Below are 22,905 nucleotides of genomic sequence, written 5' to 3'. Positions count from 1 at the left end.
AAACTACACGTCTACGGCAGTAACAAGTGTGTAGAAGAGATTTCAACTTCCACCCAAGTATTTTTTCTTTTTTTTTGCATTTTTCCTTTGACATTCCTTCTTTATATCTGTCACTGAGAGATTTTAAAGATTCTTTTCCAAGAACCACCTCTGGTAGATATTAGCCATATAGCAATTTCATTTTGAGGAAGCCCCTTTGTTATATTACCCGACAAGCCTTTAAGGGTCTTAAAAATCTACCAACAAGTTCTATCTCACAGGTTAAATAGGCTTATTAAATTGATTTTAATCTCTCATGCAACCTTCCAACTGTTGGGATTTATTTTAAAACTTATCTGAAAACTAAGCAAACAAAGCAGTCAAAATCTCTCTTTAATTTGCATTAAGTACTGCTCACCACATGCTAGCACAACTTATCCGAGATCACCACAAAACTTCTATTTTCACGCTAGGTTATCAAAAAGAAGGAAAAATACTTGATTGGGAATATCTGCTTATGAAGTAAATAACATTTCTTGTTCTTCGTATAGAACAAAATTTCAGGGAAGACTTTTTTTTTTTAAATATATGATCTATTTATATTCCAAAGAAATAAAGTAAAAACAACTAAATATCAAGATTTTACCTTTTAAATACCCATATATATATGAAGGCTCAGCCCTACTCTCAAGAATGCCTAGCATATGAGAAATTCAGTCCCCTCAGTTCAGTCTAGGAGTAATCAGGGGGACAGTCAACGTTCTTTCCAGAGCGTGACCCATGCCAACCCTCCACAGTCCCTATAACCCACCACGTGCTGCGTTTTTTTTGTTTGTTTTTTAAATCAAACTTTTAAATTAAAGCGCTACGCTGGAGACAAATGCTTCGCACAAGCGTGTGAGACACTGACCGGGAGGGAAACGTCTACACAACAGTATTCAGTCCCTAGAAGTCCATGGAAGCCCTCCCCATGGGTTGCCCAAGAACTACACTTTTCCTTCACAGGTACTGAGAGATGGAAAGAGGAGAGGACAAGGAGAGGGGCCCCAGCCCTCAGGGCTGTGACCACTGGGCTATGAAGCTTCCTACCCTCAGCCTTAAGGAAGCAGATGGAAATGACCACCACTAAAATCAGATGGCGTCTGCTGGCAAAACGTCGTTGAAACAAAACATGGGTTTAGAGCCGCTGCCCTTCCACCGCTCTGCTCCTGAGCCATGTAACCTCCCCATATCATCATATATCCACGCAGATCCTTCAAATTACTGACTAATATCACCGAGCATAGCCATGGCTACTAATTCCAGAAGCATCTTCAGCATAGCACTGAAAATGCAAGGCTTATGTCCTTCTTCATGGGAACCAAAAGCAAACTGCCACATCTAAGAATCAAGTCTTTGCCACACTGGATGGAGGAACCTGAAAATAATACAAGGATTGTAATTTCACGCTTCTCTTACCCTTGCTGATTCAATGTTAATGTGATAAAATGAAGAACGGATACGTTGACTACAGTTATTTTGGTTACATTCAGTTATATTTCAGGGTTTTTGTCAACTTGTAAAACACTACTGGGGCAGCAATGAACAAATCACTCAAAATCTGAAACTTATGTCCCTATTTTCCATCATTTATCCTCTAATTTCATCTTCAGAGCAGCAGGATTTGCATTTCCTACGCCAACAGCATCACAGACTTCAACAGAAAAAACACGGTGGAACACCTCCGTGAAAAAGAAAAAAAAAACAGAGCTGAAAATATCTCAATGCAAAACATCTCAATGAATTAAATGCTGAGTACACGAGTGATTTCCCTAGCTGACCGAAAAAAGAAAAGGGGGAAAAGAAAAAAACCTCCACACTTTGCACAAACCAGACATTGCGTTCCTTAGCTCATTTTACAAGAAAACATTTTCCATGACAGGAAAATATTTTTAAAGATCCAACGACTTCAAGGAACTAGGATTGACTTCACCTATTTTTCTGCCACGCGGTTCCAGCTTGCTTATCTACAAGACAGGTCGAAAACTACTTATTTCACAAGCGCAAGGGTCGACGCACACCCCTACGCCATTACTGCGATTTAGCTGATGAGCAACTGATCCAACACAGTAAGTCAGTTTCTTTGAATGGGAAGGCCGTGATGAATGTCCCAGTTTATCACAGAAGGACCTTCAGCAAATACGGGATTATACTTCGACGCATCAGCCCCAGCCTGGCCCACTGCCATGATGCTGACCCATCATGCAATTAAAGAAGTGCGTGGATCAGCCCTAGAATTAAGACAGCACAGGAACAGAGAACGGGCAGAGCAGACCCCTCCTGGCAGAGCCTGAAATGACAGCATTAACAAGACCTGCCGAGCTAGTTAGGGTTGACTTTCGAGTCACAGACCGGTGTGAGAATGCACGGCTGGCACTGCGGAACTTTTTTCGTAGCTGTTTCTTACTGAACTAATTCCTGCTGCATCCAGGAACACCAGACCTTGTATTCATACCCTGGAAATAAACACAACCGCGTCAAAGAAATCCCTAACTCCCTTAACAAACCCTCCTGGTAAAGGAGACAACTTCAAACACCCCCCACATACCAGCTGTCTGATTCACTGTCTCCAATAACACATGAAGAAACTCCCTCTTGGTAGCAAATTATTCTTGAAACCCCTGCTTTGCGTCCTGAAGTCTATGGCTGTGTTTGGTAGCCAAATTCCAAGCAGGGCTTTTATGCTCATGATAAAATATTCCATTAAATGCATCAATAATGCGTACCAGTATGGAGATAATATTTGTTTCCGGCGTATTTAAGGGTGTGGAATATAATTTCCTGCAACTAGTTGATTAGGAAAGCCTTTTGCAGGAAAACACAAATATAATATATCTGTGCTTCTCTTTTAAAAACCTTATTTCACCACGTTATTTTTCAATATGCATAACACGCAATTTATTATTTTATTTTTTTTAAACTGACTGGGCTCTATATTTACAAGCTCTGAAGCATTCTTATGGATGCAGTATTACCCAGGCTTATTGTAGTAGCTCTTTATGGTCACTGCTCATTTTTATGGCATATATTAAGCTCATTACGGAAACGTTCCAGGATGTTTTCAAAACCTGTTTGTTGCAAGTCTTTGTAACGTACTACACAAATACGATTCCTAATGTTTCTTTTCCTTTTCCATACAAACAAGTGGGAAAAAAAAATTTAAGCGTACAATGGTTGCTATTTCTAGACACATGAAAAACGTTTCAAAGCACATAGTGTTTTCAAGTGTTCAAGACCAGGTAAATAATTGGGAAAACAATAATAAAAGAACTAGGAAAACGCTGCTGACAAAGTTTCCATTCATACGCGCCTCTCTCCGCACATGGATTTTAAGTGTTCCTCAGGTATTTTCAGCAAACATGGTACAAAGTCACATGTTGGAATATTCACATGACAATAACCTGAGCAGTCGCCTAATTAAAAAATACAAAATCTTGCAATATGAAACATTTGACCCACTGCGACCGAACAGATACTGCCATATCGTATGCACCAGAACGGGCTTTTCAGACTTTTCAGTGATTTCAGAGAGTATGAAAATCACTGGAGGCAGTTTCATTATTTTAGTTAACAAAACGCAGCGAACAACATGATTTGGGCATTACCACCAGCAGCAGGTCTTTGTGCCTGAGACCAGGTAGTTTAATATTTAACGCAGGTCTACGTTCTGGCTTCTGTTAAAGGTAGACTCAGCTGTTTGGCAGATTTCCGCCCCCCCCCCCCCCATACGATCTTAGGAATCCAATTAGCTGGAAACAAATGAAAAACAAATGTGAAAGATTTTTCCTGCCTTCCCCCCCCCCCCAGTCCATCAGGTTTGAATTAAGTGTGTTACAGGTAAATATTGATTTTGGAAATACTCAGCACATTATGAGTCACAGCTAAAACGCTATTGCACAAAGTAGCAAGGTTTTTGAGCAAAACACCCAAATTATAAAGCTTTTGAAAGTTGTCTGTGAAGAAAAAGGCCTGAGGATGAGTACGTCTCCCATCAGCAAGAACACTGCGTTTTGAAATTCAGCGGGTTTCTCCCCCTTCCCCTTTCCTTAGCCTTATCCCTTTCCAGCTAGGAGACCTCTGCACTTTCTTGTCACTTCAAGCCTCAATTAACGTTTCTGACCGCGCTAAGAGACCACGTTGTCACCCCCAGAGCACACCTTGGACCACCTACACCCTATTTCCATATTGAATCAGCAGAAAAGGTGCCGATGCAGAATCAAGACCACTCAGGTACCACCAAGCGCTTGGGAAGGGCTGGGGAACACACTGACCAGTACAAAGCAAAAGCCCTGAAGCTTCTATCCCCTTTAAAAGTAATTCATACAGTCTTTTTAACCTCGGAAAAATCAACCAAAAAGCCAAATAAACTCGAGCTTGCCTAGCTAGCCATAACAGTCTGAAGTTGGCATCTCAAACCGCGTTCTTCCTTTCTCCAGGTACCATTCTGGAGGCAATAGGCTGATACCTGGCTGCTCAGACATGCTGATGGGCAGGTTCAACTTGATCTGCTGGCCCAACACAGCATCGTAGGACTATATTCCTCTGCTCCCATAGTCAGTCAAACCCAGGAAACCAAACGTGAATAAAGTCATGAGAGCAACGCATCCAGGAAGACCCTTTAGAGATCATAAAGGATACCCAGTACACCCATAGAGCTGCAATTAGATTAAGGTGCCAGGTATTATCACGTACTCCAGGGTCTCCTTTAAACAGAATTTAGATCCAAACGGGAATGCAAAACCTACCCAATGGTTTTTCTCTCCTCATTGGCATTTTAAAATGCGTTCATTATGAAAAGGAAAGGGTTCACACAAAACTACTTGAAAAGAATTTCCCTCTTCTATGCAAGTTAGCAGAAAATATGCCTGAACCCTATCCTTGTCACTCATTTCCACAAAAAAAACCAAAACAAACCTAATTAGAGTAAATGCCCAAGTATGTTTTCAAACCTTTCTTTTCCTCCCCTGCCATGTCAGTTCCTAACTAATCAGACTCTGATTGTTTTCTTCCGATAATTATCCTGAATCAGGCTCTCGTGAATTTTCTAACAGCTGAAGAGTATCTTTTTGACATCATGTAGCATAATTAGAGCAGAGGAAGGCTTTTTCCATGATTGAATAGCAGGGTTAGTCACACGGATGAACTCCGCCAGAACACCCGTTACAATGCAACGCCTGTGCTGCTGCGAACCAAACCACGCTGCCTACTGAAGGTCACCGGCAAAAAATACCCACCCAGAAACCTAAAAATAGACAAAACGTATTGATTTGATCCTAACGGGAATGCCCACAGTTCTTACAATGCTACGTGGGGGGCAAGAAAGCCCACCAGATACTCACTGCTGTCTCATATAAGGGGGTTTACCCAGGCAGACTCATGAAACCACAATTTGTGACTGGTAGCATTAATTGCAGTCTCATGCTGACCCACCCTGCGCTCCAATACAATGATCTTATTAATAGGTACCACACTGCAAAGCGCAGAGGTGAATAGCTAAAAGCCAAAGGCTTAGCTGAAAAACTCCTCCCTCGGAAGCACCTCTGCCTCCATGGGAGCACCCCGAGGATAACAGCTATTTTGAAAGCGCGTAGATTACGGCCCTGACAATAACACGGCTGATATTTTGCCGAGTGACTGGCAAAAGGACAGCTAAACAGCATATGGTTTAAAAAAAAAAAAAATAAAAAAAATTACCAAGTTTTAACAGCACTTCTCACAGACCTTTTTTTATCAGAGATTTCTTAAAATTTATGGCCTTACTTGCCCGCACGCACTTCTGAAATCCTGTAGGAAGTCTGTACCTGTACATCCGTACCACGACACAAATCCCACTAAAAGGACAGTACTGGCTCTGCTAGACCCATTAAAGCTTTGCACTGCTACCCAAGACTGGGTTTTTTTTTCCGTACGTAAGTTCTTGCAAGAGGAAAAAAGAGGCTAAAAAAGCAGGGCACAGAGTAGAGAGTGTGTCCCCACGTTCCTCCGTGGTAAATAACAGGTATCAGCGGGCTTCGAGGACAGAGTTTGTCTCTGCTCCTTTTCTGTAAGAATAATGCTAAAGGTACATGGAGAGTAGAATATGAAGTAAAAATAAAAATACGCTGTCCTTAGGCACGCCCACGAGTCCTCAGTGATCCCCAGCTCAGAGGGTGAGGTGGACATTCGGGGTGGACTGTTAAGGTGGTCAAGCTGGTGTGGACACATCAGCCTTGGGTCACATCTGTCTCCTCTCAGAGATATTGGAAGCACCTTGAAAGCAAGGATGGGAGCCTGGGGACTTGTTTACTCCACCCTACCAGCACCTTGGCACCAGGACTAGCAAAAAGGGAGGAAACCACCAGAAACTCCACGTTTGTGGTGATGACGGGACGGATTGCAGGTGGGCTCCTTCTGATAGGTAAAATGACCTTCCTGAAATGAATGCATACATTTGCAAACCCCCCCCAAAACAGTTGTCACAATAATTTGCTACTAATTAGTATTTAATATGATACCAGTAAAATACCATCAATTATGTAAAGTGCTGGAATTTTCCAAGTATCCTCCACTATTGCGGCTGTAACAAACTGACGTCTTCGTTGCCACTTCTCTGGGGAGCCAGAGGTAACTCTGCTTTTTTAATTATTTATTAAGTGGAACTCAATGAAATGATTTATTCTACTCACGTGTGCAAGCGCTTGTTGGAACAGCTTTAAATTATTACTCAGTTGGTGGGAGGTATTCCGCTGAATATTACATTTTACTGGACGCTTCCGTCCATTAACTACCCTTTAGAAGTTAAATAGAGAAATGGGTAATTTAAACAAATACCACCGGGACTATTTATTTCTCTCTCTTTAAAGCCTTATTCCCGGCTGGGGAGAGCTATTCTCATGCAGATGACCGCTATTCAAGAGCGACGGGCTGACTCGCAGCACACACGGCCAAGCATGGGTGTAGGTTTTCGCACCCCTGCAAACCTTCCCAGCAGCAGAACGAGACGATCTTGAAGGTCCCTTCCAACCCCAACCATTCTCTAACAGAGCCTGAGACTGTCCACGCTGCCCCCGACTCTGCATCAAGCAAATCTTTGGTGGGTGCTAAACAAGTAACAGGCTTTCAAACGCCTAACCGTCACCTTTCCTACCCTAACCCTGCTGAATATTTTACTCCGCTTCATACGAAAGAGGAGAAAAGAGAATTTTTTTTTTTTTTTCTCCCCAATTGCATGGTTTCTGAGCCCCGTTACTGACAGGCGCTGCCTATACAGAGGGATAAATATTTCATCGCAAAGCAACATTTTCCTACGTACCAGCTAGAAGGTGAAGCAAGGCCAGCAATTGTGCTGGTGGCCGGCAAGCTCTGCTCTCCATGCTCCCATTATACACTTTTCCCCAGATACAAATCCCCGTCAAGCTGGAACCACACACTACGCCAAGCAGGTGGCCGCTCTCTTATTCCCCCTTGCAAAATGTTTTAAATCCTGAATAGAAATGAGATGACATTCACACCTGCATCAATTTCTTTGCATATCCAAAAGTGAAATAGAGTTTAGTTTGCTGAGTTGATCAGCAAAACCCATTCCAAGTCCTGTTTGGCCACGGTGAATCAACTGATTTGATTTCACGCCAACAGACTATAATCGACCTCAGAGAACAAGAGAAGCAAATGAACTATTTTTTATAGCGTTTTCTAAAAAGGCACCTAAAGCGCACAACAAAACAATTTCCAATCTCACAGTTCTCGTACATGAAATACACCCATTTACATCTACTACCACACACGAATAGCAACAGAAAAGGGCTTATCTGAAAAGGTGACACGTTTCTACTCCGAAGAGAAACGACAGAAAATCTTAAGGAGTTGCAGAAGAAAGGGGAAAAAAAAAAGTAAAAAAAGAAAAAAAAAAATCACTTCTGAGGCTGATGTTAGTTACTGTTCAGCAGTGCCGCTGCCATTATCAAGGAGCCGAGAGCTGCTTACTGTTTTGTAATGGTCAAAGGAAAATTTACTTCTCCCACGAGCAGGGACCTGAAAGTTAGTACTACTTATTGGCATATTTAACATGAACTTATGCTGCTCGAGACCAGCTTGCTCTTCCTTCCCGAGGCATCTACAAGTTAAAGATGATATATACGCTGGCATGTGAAGCCTGGGCAGTTAATTTTAGCTGAAGTCACGCATGCACGGTGCTCAGATTTCTTACGCTGTCACATATTACAGCTCCCACCCCTCCTGCAACTCTTCCCTTACATGCCCACTGCTCACTGCTCTTACTGCTGTCTCCAACACAGTTTCGGTGTTTGACATCCATTTCAAACAAGATCAATATAGTTTTATATGCACTGAACAACTCATGGACTCATAGAACAGTCAGAGTTGGACGGGACCTTAAAGATCATCTAGTTCCAACCCCCCTGCCATGAAGCTATTCACAGCAAGCATAAAGCCTGTCTAGTCCTTTGTGTTAGATGCCAGGTCAGTAGGTCAAGGGAGGTGATTCTGTCCCTCTACTCTGCTCTGGTGAGACCCCACCTGCAGTACTGCATCCAGCTCTGGAGCCCCCAACACAAGAAGGACGCGGACCTGTTGGAGTGAGTCCAGAGGAGGCCACAGGCCACAAAGATGACCAGAGGGCTGGAGCCCCTCTGCTGTAAGGACAGGCTGAGAGAGTTGGGGCTTTCGGCCTGGAGAAGAGAAGGCTCCGGGGAGACCTTAGAGCCCCTTCCAGTACCTGAAGGGGGCCTACAGGAAGGATGGGGAGGGACTCTTTATCAGGGAGTGGAGCGATAGGACGAGGAGGTAGATTTAGACTACACATAAAGAAGACATTTTTTACACTGAGGGTGGTGAAACACTGGCCCAGGTTGCCCAGAGAGGTGGTAGACTCCCCATCCCTGGAAACATTCGAGGTCAGGTTGGTCGGGGCTCTGAGCAACCTGATCTAGTTGAAGATGTCCCTGCTCATTGCAGGAAGTTGGACTTGCCAACCTTTAGAAGTCCCTTCCAACCCAAACTATGCTATGACTCTATGCTGTAGCTATTAATAGAAAACTACTAAAAATTCTTTGTGGTTTTTTGTTTGTTGTTGTTTCAGATTTTTTACACATTCAGAAGACCACCTACCCGCCACAGAGACAACCCCCTGCATCTAAGTGCTCCTAGTGTCTGTGAAGACTTACACTCTGAACACAAATCCAAAATTTTGCATGCCACCCCTATACTTGTAACAGGCCAAACAAAAGCCCAGATATATACTTTTTATGAAACGTGGAGCATTCACAATATTGGCTCAAACATTTGAAGGTTGTATGTGTCACAAATGGAAGCTAAAAAGCATGATGCTGAACTAGACCTAAAGAGGATACCTGCACAACCTGCCCTGAGCAAGGCTTAGTACAGACGGCAATGGGCGCCTGTCCTCTGGCAGGACCCCACGACATGCAAGTCACCCCAGATCCCAGAGTCTGACCACGTTGCTGGCACTCCTTAAAAATACAGAGAACTGGCCCTTGTGAATGGCTTTGCTTGATTTTTTTCTATTAAAGAAAATAACCTTGTCTATGTTGACAAGGTGAGAAGCGATGACTGCTTCACCTCCCCTCTTGCCAAGTTAAGGGACAGATGTCTGACATTTGAACTGTTTATTTTTCAAAAGGCACACTTCTGGCAAAGTACAATCTATATGGGTCTTTTAACCACTCCATGAAAAGTAAATAAGTCGGTAGCCACGCTGTCTCCACGTCAGCTCTGCCCTCCAGCAAAGCCCACTCACCGCCAGCCAAGGTGTGGGTGTGTTTTGGGGAGGTGGGGGACGAACAGGGCTTTGATGGAGTTTGAGGAGAACATAATGTACTACCCAAGACATGAAGTAGCTGCTTTATCTACACAGCATCAGGTGCCGGGCCTCTGATGTGCCCAGGAACACCCGACTGCGCCGCAAGCAAGAACTCTGCTAATGCAAAGACAGACTCTGATGAACTAGAAAGACAGGGGACAGTTTGCACGTGGTCCCCCCAGAAACCCTGACCATCAAGGAAGGGAGAGAGATCTAACTTCAGGCAGCTACAGTATCAAATATAGCTTTCTGCTATACTCATATATATAGCATCCAATACTCAACGTGGCCAGTTCCCAAAACTCAGTGTACTTTCAGCACGCGTGGCTTGTGACGGCAAATAAGTCTTCTGAACTTTTCTAATGAAGACAGACTCGTTTTCTCTATTTGGAAAAGGCGTAAAGGATGGTTCCAAACAACTGCTCTAATTTCATTGGTATTTTTCACCTGGGGGCACAAATCTGTACGGCTTCGGTATCATCTCCTCTGGGCAGCCAGCCACCGCCACAGGCAGGATCAAACAAACCCTCACTGCTGTATTGGACTCCGAGGAAAAAAGGGCAAGGAAAATACCCCAAGAGATAATAACAATCTGAGGAGGGCTGGAAATGAAACCTGACTTGCCATGTAGCATCTTAAGCACAAACTCATTCCTCTATTCCATTTTCTCTTGATTGCTTAGAGGATTAATTCACCAAAACAGCATTCACAGTTGGGAAGCAATTCCAAATGAAAGTAAAATTGGTCTCAAAGGCGCATGACTTTGAACCATTTCAATTCCTATCGATGTGTGAAGATGAAAGTTATCTGATCCAAACAGTGAGGCCAGAAACATTACAAAGGCCTTTCTTAATTTTTAACAAAAGCAATTCGCTGTGAGGATTAGGGAATTACAGAAATTGGCCTTTGTCTCGCCCAAGAGACCAAATCCTACCCCTCTGTTAGCCAAGAAGGACAAGACAGCATTCCCTTTGGGTCCGCTTAGTGCTTGATTGAAAAAAACCGAGCCTTCAAACCCAGGGGCTGGGTAGGTTCAGTCCATACCAACACTGTGAAGTCACCAGCAAACTATCCTCTGCTCCTGCGAACAGGATGTCTAGTGCCACTCAAAAAACAATGAATCATCTGCACTGCCCTTCTCACTCGGTAAAATGTAATTTAGTTCAGCGTCCAAGACTTTTCACAAGAGGCAACGCTTCTGAAGTTGCCAAAAGGTGGTGAGAAGTAGCGCTCTCTAACACAGGGGAGGACATAAAGCAAGATGCAACCAAGACATGGACGAAAAATCAGTGCAACTGAGTTAGGAACCTGTAACACAAGACGAATGCAAAATCTGGAGCCAGAAGGAACAAAAGAAGGAGAAAACAGGACTCAAGCTTGAGGAAGCACTTGAGCACGCGCTTGCTTCAAGCACGCACTCAAATCTCAACTATTTAGCACACATTTAACTCTTCTGAACCGGAATGCTGTACTGAAGTTGGTCGTTAGAGAATTACATATTAATTCCATTATTTCTAAAGATCATTGACGGTAAGAGCAAGAATGAGAAGGGGCCAAATCTGAAAAGTTTTTGAATATCCTACCCATGCTTCTATTTCTAATGCTCTTCTAATGCTCCTGCTCTGGGGCACTGTCAGAAACGGGACAGTTGGCTAGACAAATCTTAGGTGTGACCTACTTTTGAGAGACCTATTTTTATTTTAAGCTGCATTTTTAAGATAGTGAAAAATACTTTGTGACAGCTGAGCATTAATTTGCGTGGCAAAGACGCAACCCCAAAGACGCAGAAAAAGCCTGGGAGTCTCAGAAGGGTTCAGCATCTCAATTAGAGGCAGATTATCACAAGAACTCAACTTCAACACAGCCCTCAAAATAAACAGACAAATTTTCAGACTCTTTCTAAAAAAAACTAAAAAAGCACTAGATTTCCAGCACTTTAAAATCTGATCTTCACTTCTGGATGCGGAAGAGGGGAAAAAAGGAATATGTTTGCAGACAGATGGGGACACGCAGCCCACACAGGTGTCCGACCCTAAACGTTTTCCTAATAAGATCTTGCATTTGAAAATTCTAACAACCGTTTATCCATAGGTGGCAGCATTTCTGGTTTTGTTACGTCACGTGCTATATTCCTAGCCATACCAGAAATCAGGCGACGGCAGAAAGCTTTCTGCATACCCTGGTATCACCAGGGGTTTGCCGTATTTCACGCAAAATAATAAGGTGGTCTCCATCACTTGTTCCTGTTAAACGGTTACCACGGCATCCAAGTTCTGGGTTGGTTTTTTTTTTTTCCAAGACAAAAAAAAAAATTAAAGTGCTGAATTAATTTCCACAAACATAACAAACTTAACGTAGTCATCTTGCAGTTGGCCATCTGTTTCACAGATACAAATCTAACTGAATCTTCTCCTGACTGATGACTTTCTAAATTAAATTGCCTACGCTGACCCTGCTTTCAGCTTGGTTCCTCCAGCTTCCGCTTAAAGGGTTTGGAGCGTTCTCTGTATAATGATCTATATGCCAATTATATAGTTAGAAGACAGTTGGTAAGGGTTAAAGCCGCACATTTGGCACCAGATCTGACTCAAACGTGCAGAGAAGGGCAGCATCCCCATTTTGTCCCCATCTACGGTGCGGACCAAGGCAATCTAGGAAAAAGAAGTACTAAAGTAGAGAGGTTATAGTGAAAACTCCCTAGTTCCCCTTTCTCCACTATAGCCTGTGTCACAAAACCAGCTTTTCAGCCAAATGTATTTGTATATTTGTGAAGAATTTAAGAAATACCCCTCCTAAAGGGAAACAGCTCGCCTCTGTGAGTAATGAGAGCTCACGGCTATTTAAAAGGATGAGTATTTTCATCCCTAAAGGCCATTTACAGACATGCTGGCCAAGAACCCAGTTACCAATTTACCGTCTTTGGGATGAAGAACAACCTTCTGCATGATACGAGAGGAAAATTCTGCTTCTTCATTCCCCGCTGACCTTCTGCATCGTTGGGGAAGGAGGGAGGGGGGAGGCTCGCTGCCATCAAAGGCACTGCTGGAGGCGGGATGCTGGACTCATAGGCTCAGTAGACCATCGGCCAGATCTGCGATGGCAAATCTGATGCTCCTAATTAGAGAGGTTCACTGAAGTGACACCAGCCTATGCTTTCATTAATCCGGCAATTAAAATCAATGCTGTAGGGTTTTACTAAAATTCCCGATAGCGAACCTCTAACATAGCCTTCTACAAAAGGGGGAAAAAAAAAAAAATCCAGTAAAGTAAAATTTATAGCAGGCTACTGATTAATAATTTAAAACAATATTTTATGGCTGACCAGGAAATGAAAGTACAGGCGCAAGTCCCACAAGCGTAGGAGGTTGAGGCATCTCCTCTTGAGAGCTTCCTGGCACAGCTCGCGGCCACTTAAAGGCCTTCTGCACCTTCCTGAAAAAATCACTCAAGCAAAAGGAAATGATTTTTGCACTGCTTCTGAAGCTTTCTTCAGAAATATATATAGAATGCCCCTTTAATAGTACCGTCACCAGGCAGATCAATTGTAGATTTCATCTATTTTCAACACAAAGGATTTTTAACATAAAGATATTTAATGAGAATTGCTAAGTCTTCAACAGCATGACCTACCAGGCTAAGACTTTATTATTTCAGTTCCTTATCATCTCTGTCGATACATACCTTTTCAAAATGTGGATGGTTGAAATATTTCTATTATTATTAATACTCTTTTAACAAGTATATGGCAGCAAGGAGCTTGATCAAAAGACCTGCAAGCTCTGGAAAATTCAGGAAGCACAAGGCAAGGACAGACGACTACGCTCGCAGGGGCCTCCATCACTCAAACCCCTGTGTAATTCACGCACACCTACATAATCCCTTCCGCAGTTTGAGATCCTGCATTTAGTTTCCCACGTTAAATCCTGCTTCGGCCTGAACACCGACACCTAGGAAAGTGTTACTCCAGCAAGCTTATGTTCTTAAAGCTAGCTGACCCGACAGGTTTAATGAGAAGAAAAATAACACAGAATTTAGAGGGAAATCCTGTAACTAGTCCATCGTGCTCATTCTACTGGGGGTCCATAGATACTAAACATTTGACTTTTTTTTTTTTTTTATTTTAAAAACTTTGTAAACTCCTAGTTTTCCTTCAGACAAGAACATTCACTTTGATCCATGCTATAGATATGGTCAAATGTTCGCACGGGATGGAGGTGAAAGCACACCTATGTATGAAACTGAGTATGCCTTAAAGTAACATCAGATAAGAATACTGGCTTAGCTGCAGATAAAATCAGAGCAATTTACTGGTAATCATTCGGGAGGACAGAGCCTGCCCCATAGAAGGAAGGCTTATGGACATCAGCAAAATCAGGGTTTTTTTTTGCCTGGAGCGAGGTTGGAGGAATGTAGAACAAAGAGCATGCGGCTAGGTTTTAAAAAAAAAAAAAAAAAAAAAAAAAAAAAAAAGAAGAAGAAGAAAGGAAGAAAAAAAAGGATGTATGCATGCATATATCCTAAAATCTTAATTCAGAAATTAACCACAGAGGTACCAATATTGGGGGGGAAGCTATCAGGATTGGTTGCCTATTTTCCTGCTAATATTTATAGCATTACTTTCTCCAGTTCTGTGTCATCTACAGTTCAACCCGAGTAATCTCAAAGCTTTAGAAATAGGAAAGGAAAAAAAAAAAAAAGAAAAAAAGAAAGAGTTGCAATAGCTGTTGTAGCAGCACAATGTTGAGATTTTAGGTTACAGGCCATTTTTTTCAAAAGGCAGGCTGAGAGCATTGTCTAAAACTTGGAATTGTAGCAAATCAATTAAAGGACAGGCAGATGGCCGAGTTGTGAATGAAATCTAAAATTACTATTAAAGCATCCTAAAAGAAAAAGGCAGGTTGTTTAGCTTTTTTTTTTAAATACAGTGGCGACTCTACCACAGAACTCCCCGGTACTCTCATTTTTGCAGTGTTAACGCCTTTGACCACGTGTTTATTCCAAGGGTTTTTTTTGGTGCAATCTCTTAATCACTAGGATGCTACGGATTATCCATTTTTATCTCTAGAAATAACTTCCTAGATATCTCTTGCAGGTTTTCTCCTGAGCTGTCACTTGGATTCTTGAAGAGCAAGACTACTTGGCATTAGATTTTCACTCGTGACTGCATTTACCACTGTAACACGTACGGCGGCCCCAGCAAAAGGACAAAGACATTTCAAAGAACATAAGCCGGGGACACCCTGTGAGAATCAGGATGGATTCAGGCAACTGACAATTAGTGTGCAGTTCTGGGCCAGCTCCATTGCAGCTCGGACACGGACATCGTTTTAAGGACCTCCCCGAGGTGAGCGACATTTATAGGCATGCATTAAAGGAGCGCGTGCTTGTCCCTATCAGAGAGATTCTGACACAAAGAGCAATAAAAAAAAAAAAATAAAAAAAAATCCCACTGAACTATATAAGAACTGACAAAGGCAGCAGCTGCTCTGCTCCACGGGGCAAATTTATATTTAGAGTAGGAGTTGGGAAAAATGGATCCTTGCAGAAATTAATTTCAGTTCACCCACTCTGGCTCCGATGCTATCTAGGGGACCCAAAGATTCTAGAAGTAACTGTAAGCAAATCAAAGCACAGTCTCATTTTTAAAATGTGAGAAGAATCTAGATTCAACAGCATTCTCACTGATTTCTTTTACATCCCCTGAAAAATAGATTGGATAAACTTTTTTTTTTTCCTTAAAGTTACATTATAAGGAATCTTCAAGCTTCAGACCATGAGGTCATCATGAAGTGACCACCGCCATGGAAAAAAAAAAATAAAATAAAAATCTGCTTTAATTAAGAAAGTAACTCAAAACACATCACCATCTTATCAGCTTTCACAATAATTCCATTTCAGATATAAAGCAGCAAATCTATACGGGCTGTATGTTAAGAGCTCCCAAAACTTAATTAAACCAGAAGAAACTAACTTTTCCCACTGTACACTGTCAAGAATACCAATAAGCTGGTACAGCAGTGCCTACAAAAGAAACAGATTTTCTAGTGATATGAGCACTGTTCAGAAGTTCCTAGAGGGTTTGAAGGGTGGACGCACGTTTTGGCGTACGGCACAAGTCCTCAAACCTCATTCGATCAGTGCGTAAGGCAAAACTCTACTACTGTTACAACACAGATGACCTAAGAAATGGTTATTGAATATGAACTATCTCAGGCAATAACTCGTAAGAACTGGGATCGCTTTCAAATCCAGCCATCGTAGATGTTGCGATTGTAGCCAGAAAACGAAAAAAAAAACCCCAAGAGTGTCTGTGGTATAAAACACGGCATGGAACGGTGCTGGTGCTCGGTACCCGAGATGGGACGTAGCCTGGCTCCATTGACTCATTAGCTAATAAAGCCAAGCCCCGGTCCGAAGGAGAAGATATTAGCACTTGCCTGTTGTACGAGGGGCGAGGTCTGTGCAGTTTTATACCCTGATATTTGTCCAGTGTTTTGCCAACCAATAATGCAGAAAATAAGCTCTTAGCAATACAATTCAGAAGGAAATGTGCACGTATGACATAACCGTGTTTGTCCCATCTGTTCCTGTATTTCTACATTATCGATTTTTCCTTTTTTAGTAAAACAAGTGGTAAACAGTACATTAAAGTACTCTGACAATCTAAACGAGTTAGCCTTTGTAGTGTGTTTTAACACTCATGCCTATTCGGTATGATCCTTTACACTTTCTCTTTACAAACCATGACGCGGCAGCACTCGGGTAAGGGATAAGGATAAATAAGGGAGGGCTTTGCAAACGCTTCTGGGACACCTGCTTCACGCTGCTGACGTTTTATTTTCCCTACTCTCTGCAGATGCTTGTCTCAAAAAAGCAAATAACCCCAAAATCAGATTAGCAGACTGATACTTCCATGGGCGCAGGGAAGACTGACAGACCTCATAAAAGTACTTACTAGCCCTGGGACCAGCCTCCACCCCCACAGAAGGATTAAACGCAATTAGCATCAGTTGTGCCTAACCGGTAAAGCAGATGTCTAACGAAGTAATAAACCTATAACTTTTACATGGGGTTAAAAAGGACCCTCTCCTTTCCAATATCTAGCAAATGATCCATCGGCCCCCAAACGCGTTGCATATTGCTTTATGCTGTCTTGAGACCCCCTTATTCTCTAATCAGTCAATTCATCAGCAATCGCTTGTCAGCAAAAAAAAAAAAAAAAAACCAAACCACAACCACACAACAAAAAAAGCTTGTTGAGCAAATGTCAGAGAACATTAAATTAACCAGTCGAAGATCAGCAATGAACAGCTGACACCAAACTGAACCCAACACATGGCCCCATTCACATTATTGTTAAACACACGTAGCCAATCCCCCAATCGCTCTACTTTCAAAATTACATTAAGGGGTCTTTATTTTATGAAACAAAAAAATTTGCTTGAGAACAGACGGTGAGCCTAATATTAAGTACCACCATAAAAAAAAATAAGCTATTGCTTCTCTGTAGTTTGGATTCAAGGTACTGTTTTACCTCTGAGTACAAACTACATTTATTAAACATTTTCTCTTTAGTTCAAAGTGACCCTGAATATATTTCTATATATTTCTACTTGTGCACAAAAGGTATAATCTTACAGGAAAGCCTACCAAGTACCCTCTCAAGTCTGTATTAAGTTTCCTGCCTGCTTTGTGGAGTCAGGTTGGTGCCCTTGATGAGGAAATAAGTCGTGTACAGTGGTACAGTGTCATCCTCTCCCTAATTCCAGTCTTCAAAACAGATTATTTATATACGCGTCTAAAAAACAACAAACGACGGCACCATCTTAAACAGATCTTCTAACGTTGAAGTGGCCGTGGTTCCTCACCCGAGGAGCTTCAGTTTAAAATCCCTAAATGGCTGAGAGCCACAACATACACACACACCTCAGACCCTGGAGAGCCCGAGGGAGGGTGTGATCTCAGGTGCAAGATAACAACAACTCTTCTAAGGTCCCATGACTCTCATGTGAAAATTAGCTGGGCTTAGCAGTATGGGTGGGTCCCAAAACGACCTAACGATGCCAGGCTTAAAAGCATCTTTAAGCTTGCTTCTCCCAAAACAAAGACTTCAGGTTGTCCCATCAACACCCATGTCAACATATGCCTCCCCCAAGTGCACATGCGTTCTTCGGCCTTGTCGTGGACCTCAGTGGAAACAGGATTGAGCTTAGCAACTGATGACTCCAGAGCAGAAGAATCGAGTACCATGCCATAGAAATGCATTAAAGAAAGCAAGAAGCCTGATGGCTTTCTCTCCTGGCAGCAAAGGCCATTCAGTGCTGTAGCTGTTAATCAGTTAACGACAGGCTATCTGAGGACAAGCAAATATACTTGCAGGTAGATCTGCGTCCTAATTACATACATTCATTCTCTCTCAACAAAGGAAAAAGTCAACCAGGCAATATTTTCAATATTTTAAACACAGCTTGTTGAAACGACAGGGAAAGAACCATGCGTGAGACTAAGCTGGCCAGAATGGAGGGTGTGTGTTCTCCTCTTATTCCTTAAAAGTGAAGTTTTCAGCCCTGAGTAAATCTCTACATCTCTACGCCTGTCACCCCTCTCACTCCGTGTCTGTCTTATTTAGATAAAACTTCTGAGACATATTCTACACGCCTCCAGGACGAGAGCTGACACTTTATGTTTCAATAGCACTTCATACAACAAGGCTGCGATCTCAGTGAAAGAACCTAGGCAATCTCAAGACTTAAATAATGTTTTTCAAGAGGCCAAAAATTTGCCTCCTAAATCCACTCTTAGTCAAGAAAAGAAATTGTTTTTACAGCAGGCCAGAACAGACTAATTCCCCAGACATCCTTTGAAATCCTGGTATCCTGTATTACGGATCTTCTCCTAATGCAAAATTTCCGCTAGAACGTCTTAAACCAAAAATCAAACAACAAATATGTCTATATTATGAATTCTAAAACACATTAGCACAGAGCTCAGAAGAACAAGGTAGCACCCGCATGGTTTTGGAAGCCTCTGTGAAAACCACGCCATAGTTCGGATGAGTCTTTGAAAGCGCTGATCGTTTCAGATCCCTGTACTGAATCCAATCGTAGCCTAATTCTGAGTCCAGTTTATGTAGGTGCATTTTGATTGTTTAAAAAAAAAAAAAAAAAAAAAAAGACTTCCAAAGATTCCTTAAAAAAAAAAAAGGAAACGGCCCTTATGGCCAATCTGTGAATGGCTGCCATGCAAAACACAGAAAAATCAACTGGCTTTACAATGCCCAACTATTTCACAGGTGATCATCAATCCCATTGCAATGAAGGCACTAGGGTTAGATGCTAGACCAGCGATACCACTCGACTAAAGGAAATGGGATACTCAGGAGTGCGCTTCAAGTTCTCTAGTACTTCCTTTAAAAAGGCACTGATAAAAAAAGATACACAACTACTTCTTAGTTCAGAAGTTTCTTTGAAGTACGATTTCCTTCCGCACCAAAATAATTTTCCCTCCTTCCCTTTCACAGTAATTACCCTGAAGAAATATTTAACTGAAGTTATGTAGGGTCATTGTCCTTGGACAACAAGATTAGGGTCATTATAATAAAAATCTAGTAACTGCTCAGATAATCTATAAGGAATTTACACTTGTCAAATAATACTGTGCACATTTCAAAATGAAAAAAGCAGATCCATTACGACATATGAGAAGCTTATCGAAAGGGAATGGAGAATATTTGAAGTAAGACTTTTCAGACAGAAAGGCAGCACAGAAAACATCTGAGCAGTCACATCCCACCAAAACGACCCTAATCACGAACAATCTGCTAATAAAAAAAAAAAATATGCAAGTACTGGTTGGCTGAGAGATTGAATGCTTCCTCACATGCAAAAAATTTATGAAAATTAAGATGTATTAAAGGCCTTGTACAATGCCCTAGTAAAACGTCACCTGAAAAATACAGGTGAAGTAAATTCGTACAGTTCTCATCACCTGTGTCCAAGGAGAAGGAATTCAGACTAGAAACGGTACAGAAAAGGACTTGGGAAATCAAGAAACTGTCTTGAAAACTCTAAGAATTTGGTTTACTTAAACTTCACGGAGCAAGATGTTCTGTGCCTAGGAACACCGGGGAAGAGGAGCAGAGCAGCTAACAGACACGCTGGCAAACCCCCACAATCCCACATGAACAGGCTGCGCGTATGTCAGAGCAGATGAGGCTGGAGGAACATTTTGGGGCAGCCTTCCACGAAGAGTAAGAGGACGTAAGCCAATTAGTTTTAAGATTTTATATCCACGAACACGGTGATAACATCCCGCCAATCGGTACACCACAACAGTAAAGTCAGACATTGATGAAAAAAATCCCTCCATCTCACATGCTATTAAATACCCACCATCTGCATCTATCCCTCTGTGCTCTACAATAAAGACGAGTTAGCATAAAACCGCATGCCATTGGGAGCAAAAGAAATAATACCGTTTTTGGAACAGTGTACACGATTTTTAATCTGCCCTCAGTGTCCTGGGAGGGACAGGAGTAAATAAACTCAAATCAAGTGGCGCTCCCAGAAGGCATCCTGTGCCAGAACAGGAATACTTTTTGAGGGTAGCCTACCTCAAATCTTTTTCCAGGCTGTTCACTGCCATAATCACAGAGCGGAATTAAACGAGGCTTACAGTTCAACATCTGAATTCTAAATTAAGGCAGACAATTCCAGATAATTGTGGAGTATTTCAGAAAGCCTAAAACAAGCAACATATAGCACCTACATACATATTTAGACTCGCACTTCTAAATTCCTTATGTAAGAAGTATATATTTTTAATATCTGCACTGAAATGTGACACGTACAGCTTGTAACGCAACAGTTCTAATACGGTGTTTATTTACATTGAGATATAAAAAACTAAATGCGCACATTAAAGCTTTTACACATTATTAAAACTGTTTTCTAGTTTCTTTGCTTTCTGTAATGACGTCAACTCCTTACTTAAAGAGCTCTGCTTGATACTATTTTAGATATTTACCATTTATATAATATTAAATATCTATATATTGCACAGAACAAATACAGACTGTAGGGGCTCGACCCTGGCCAGCAGCTCTGGGTCGCTATGAAGAAAATGAACTCCATCCCAGCCGGTCCCAGTACACTCACACACAGTCCCAGTACACACACAGACACCCCAGTTACCGAATCCAGAGCTCCTGGAGTTAAACAGGAACACAGCCTGGGAAGTACCCGTGTCTAGCAATTTAACTAACTATATGATACAACTGCTGTCATAAATTGATCAAAATCTCTCCTAAAAGCTATGCTGAAGTTCACCTCTTTGAGAGAGCCTGCGTCGGCGCCTGCCCGCGTTGATTAGAAACATGCTGCTCTATTTTGATGTCTTTACAGAGAATACTCATATGCCCACATTATCCTTGTTTTCCTGGTTATGAATGTCAAGGAAACAGATTTGTCTTTCTCTTGGTCAACACAACAGCCCTTGTTTCCTTTGAACTGATCTTTCATAAATGATACCGCAACTGGGTATAATATTCTGTACGAGGTTTCTCCTGCCTCCTGGTAGTTTCACTGCATTCACGCTTCTTATCTCTACTGGAAGTACCTTCTCTGATACCTCTTAGGAATAAAATTTGCCTTTTTCACAGCCTTATGATGTTTCAGTTCACAGTTGTGTCGTCCTCTCTTGACTGAGGAAACAAAGATGCGCGCGTCCTTTTAACACACCGTACGCTCACAGGCTTCGGTGTCAGAAGAACATTTCCTTAACTGTGATTAAATGGAAGGGTGGGAAATGTGTGGTTATATGCAATAGAGTCTTTAGGGATACCCTATCCTACGAAACACAGAATTGTACTTTGCTCTTTATTTTAATCTTTGTAGAGCGCCAGCGACTGACTAAGCTTTCGACCTAGTCACCTAACAACTGGCCGAGGTTCCAAACTTTTCAGCTTGGAAAAGCTCTGTAATAGGCTGTGATCCGATTCCAACATCAAGTCAATTATCAGCTGCAAGATAATGCTCTGGCGATTCAAATAAACTGCTTATAAGTCACTAATATAGACGGCAAAAGCTTAGAGAGCTGCAGCGACTTCTCCCCTTACTTAATGAAAAGTACAGCTAAGTCAGCTGGCAAAAATAGGTCCATCGAATCATAACTTTTCAAACCTCTCATCATCCCCGTCAATTCTTCGGTTGCCGTTTTTAAGTTAAGCACTTGAAAAATCTTTTCCAGAATGAAGTGTTTCTTCCAAATAAGTTTTCTGTGCTGTATGCTACACATCAGTCCAGAAGGCACATTGAGATAAGAGCATTAAAGGGAAATATTTAACAGAAGGGGAAGCTATGTGTAAACCAGGACAGAAATTTTATACGTAATGATAAACCTTTTAACACTCTCTTCGCAGGGAAAATTCTGAATTAACTCACAATTTTACAAGAACAACTTTTTTTTTTTTTTTTTTTTTTTTAAATCCAGTGGTTTGCCCAACTTATGGCCCATTAACTTCTGCAAAACTCAGGTACTGGTCTAGTTGGCCCCATTCACCTCTGGGCACACATTCGGGGTGGTGCTGAGCTATACTGTATGAGCAGGAGACATCATTCCTCCTGACCTAGCCCCTGCGGAGCAGCATTCTCCAGCAGCCACAGGGGTATGGGATGAAGACGTGGCCCAACTCCTTCCTGCACCTCCCGACCAGCAGAGCAGGATCTCAGCAGGAGCAAGGCTCCCACCGCTTGCAGCTCAGGGCCTTTTCTGGGGCAAGGATGGGGAAACCCATCCTCGCTTGACGCCTCCCTCTCCCTCAGCCCTCGTGCTTGAGCAAACGCAAGCGCAAACAGTCCTCCCGGCCTTATCTTTGCAATACGGATGAGATGCTGGCTCTAAGGTACCTCCACACCAAGAGCCTGTTTGCTGCTATGAAAATGAGAATCTGGTCCTATTCGTAAGTTACAGGAGCTGCCCAGGACGAGGGGCAACGGGCACAAGTTGGAACATAGCAAGTTCTGTTCAAATACACAGAAAAACTTCTTTACGGTGAGGGCGACAGAGCACTG

General features: G+C 42.2%; 1 protein-coding gene across 2 annotated transcripts in view; it reads right to left on the bottom strand.

The window, feature by feature from the left end:
• NAV2 (neuron navigator 2) overlaps positions 1 to 22,905 on the bottom strand; it is a 234,703-nt gene that overhangs the window by 168,316 nt on the left and 43,482 nt on the right. The gene's annotated exons all lie outside the window — the stretch shown is intronic.

The sequence above is a fragment of the Chroicocephalus ridibundus genome, chromosome 4, assembly GCF_963924245.1.
Source record: "Chroicocephalus ridibundus chromosome 4, bChrRid1.1, whole genome shotgun sequence".
Lineage (NCBI taxonomy): Eukaryota > Metazoa > Chordata > Aves > Charadriiformes > Laridae > Chroicocephalus > Chroicocephalus ridibundus.
Note: the sequence above shows the minus strand (reverse complement) of the source record. Positions and strands in the feature narration are given on the sequence as shown.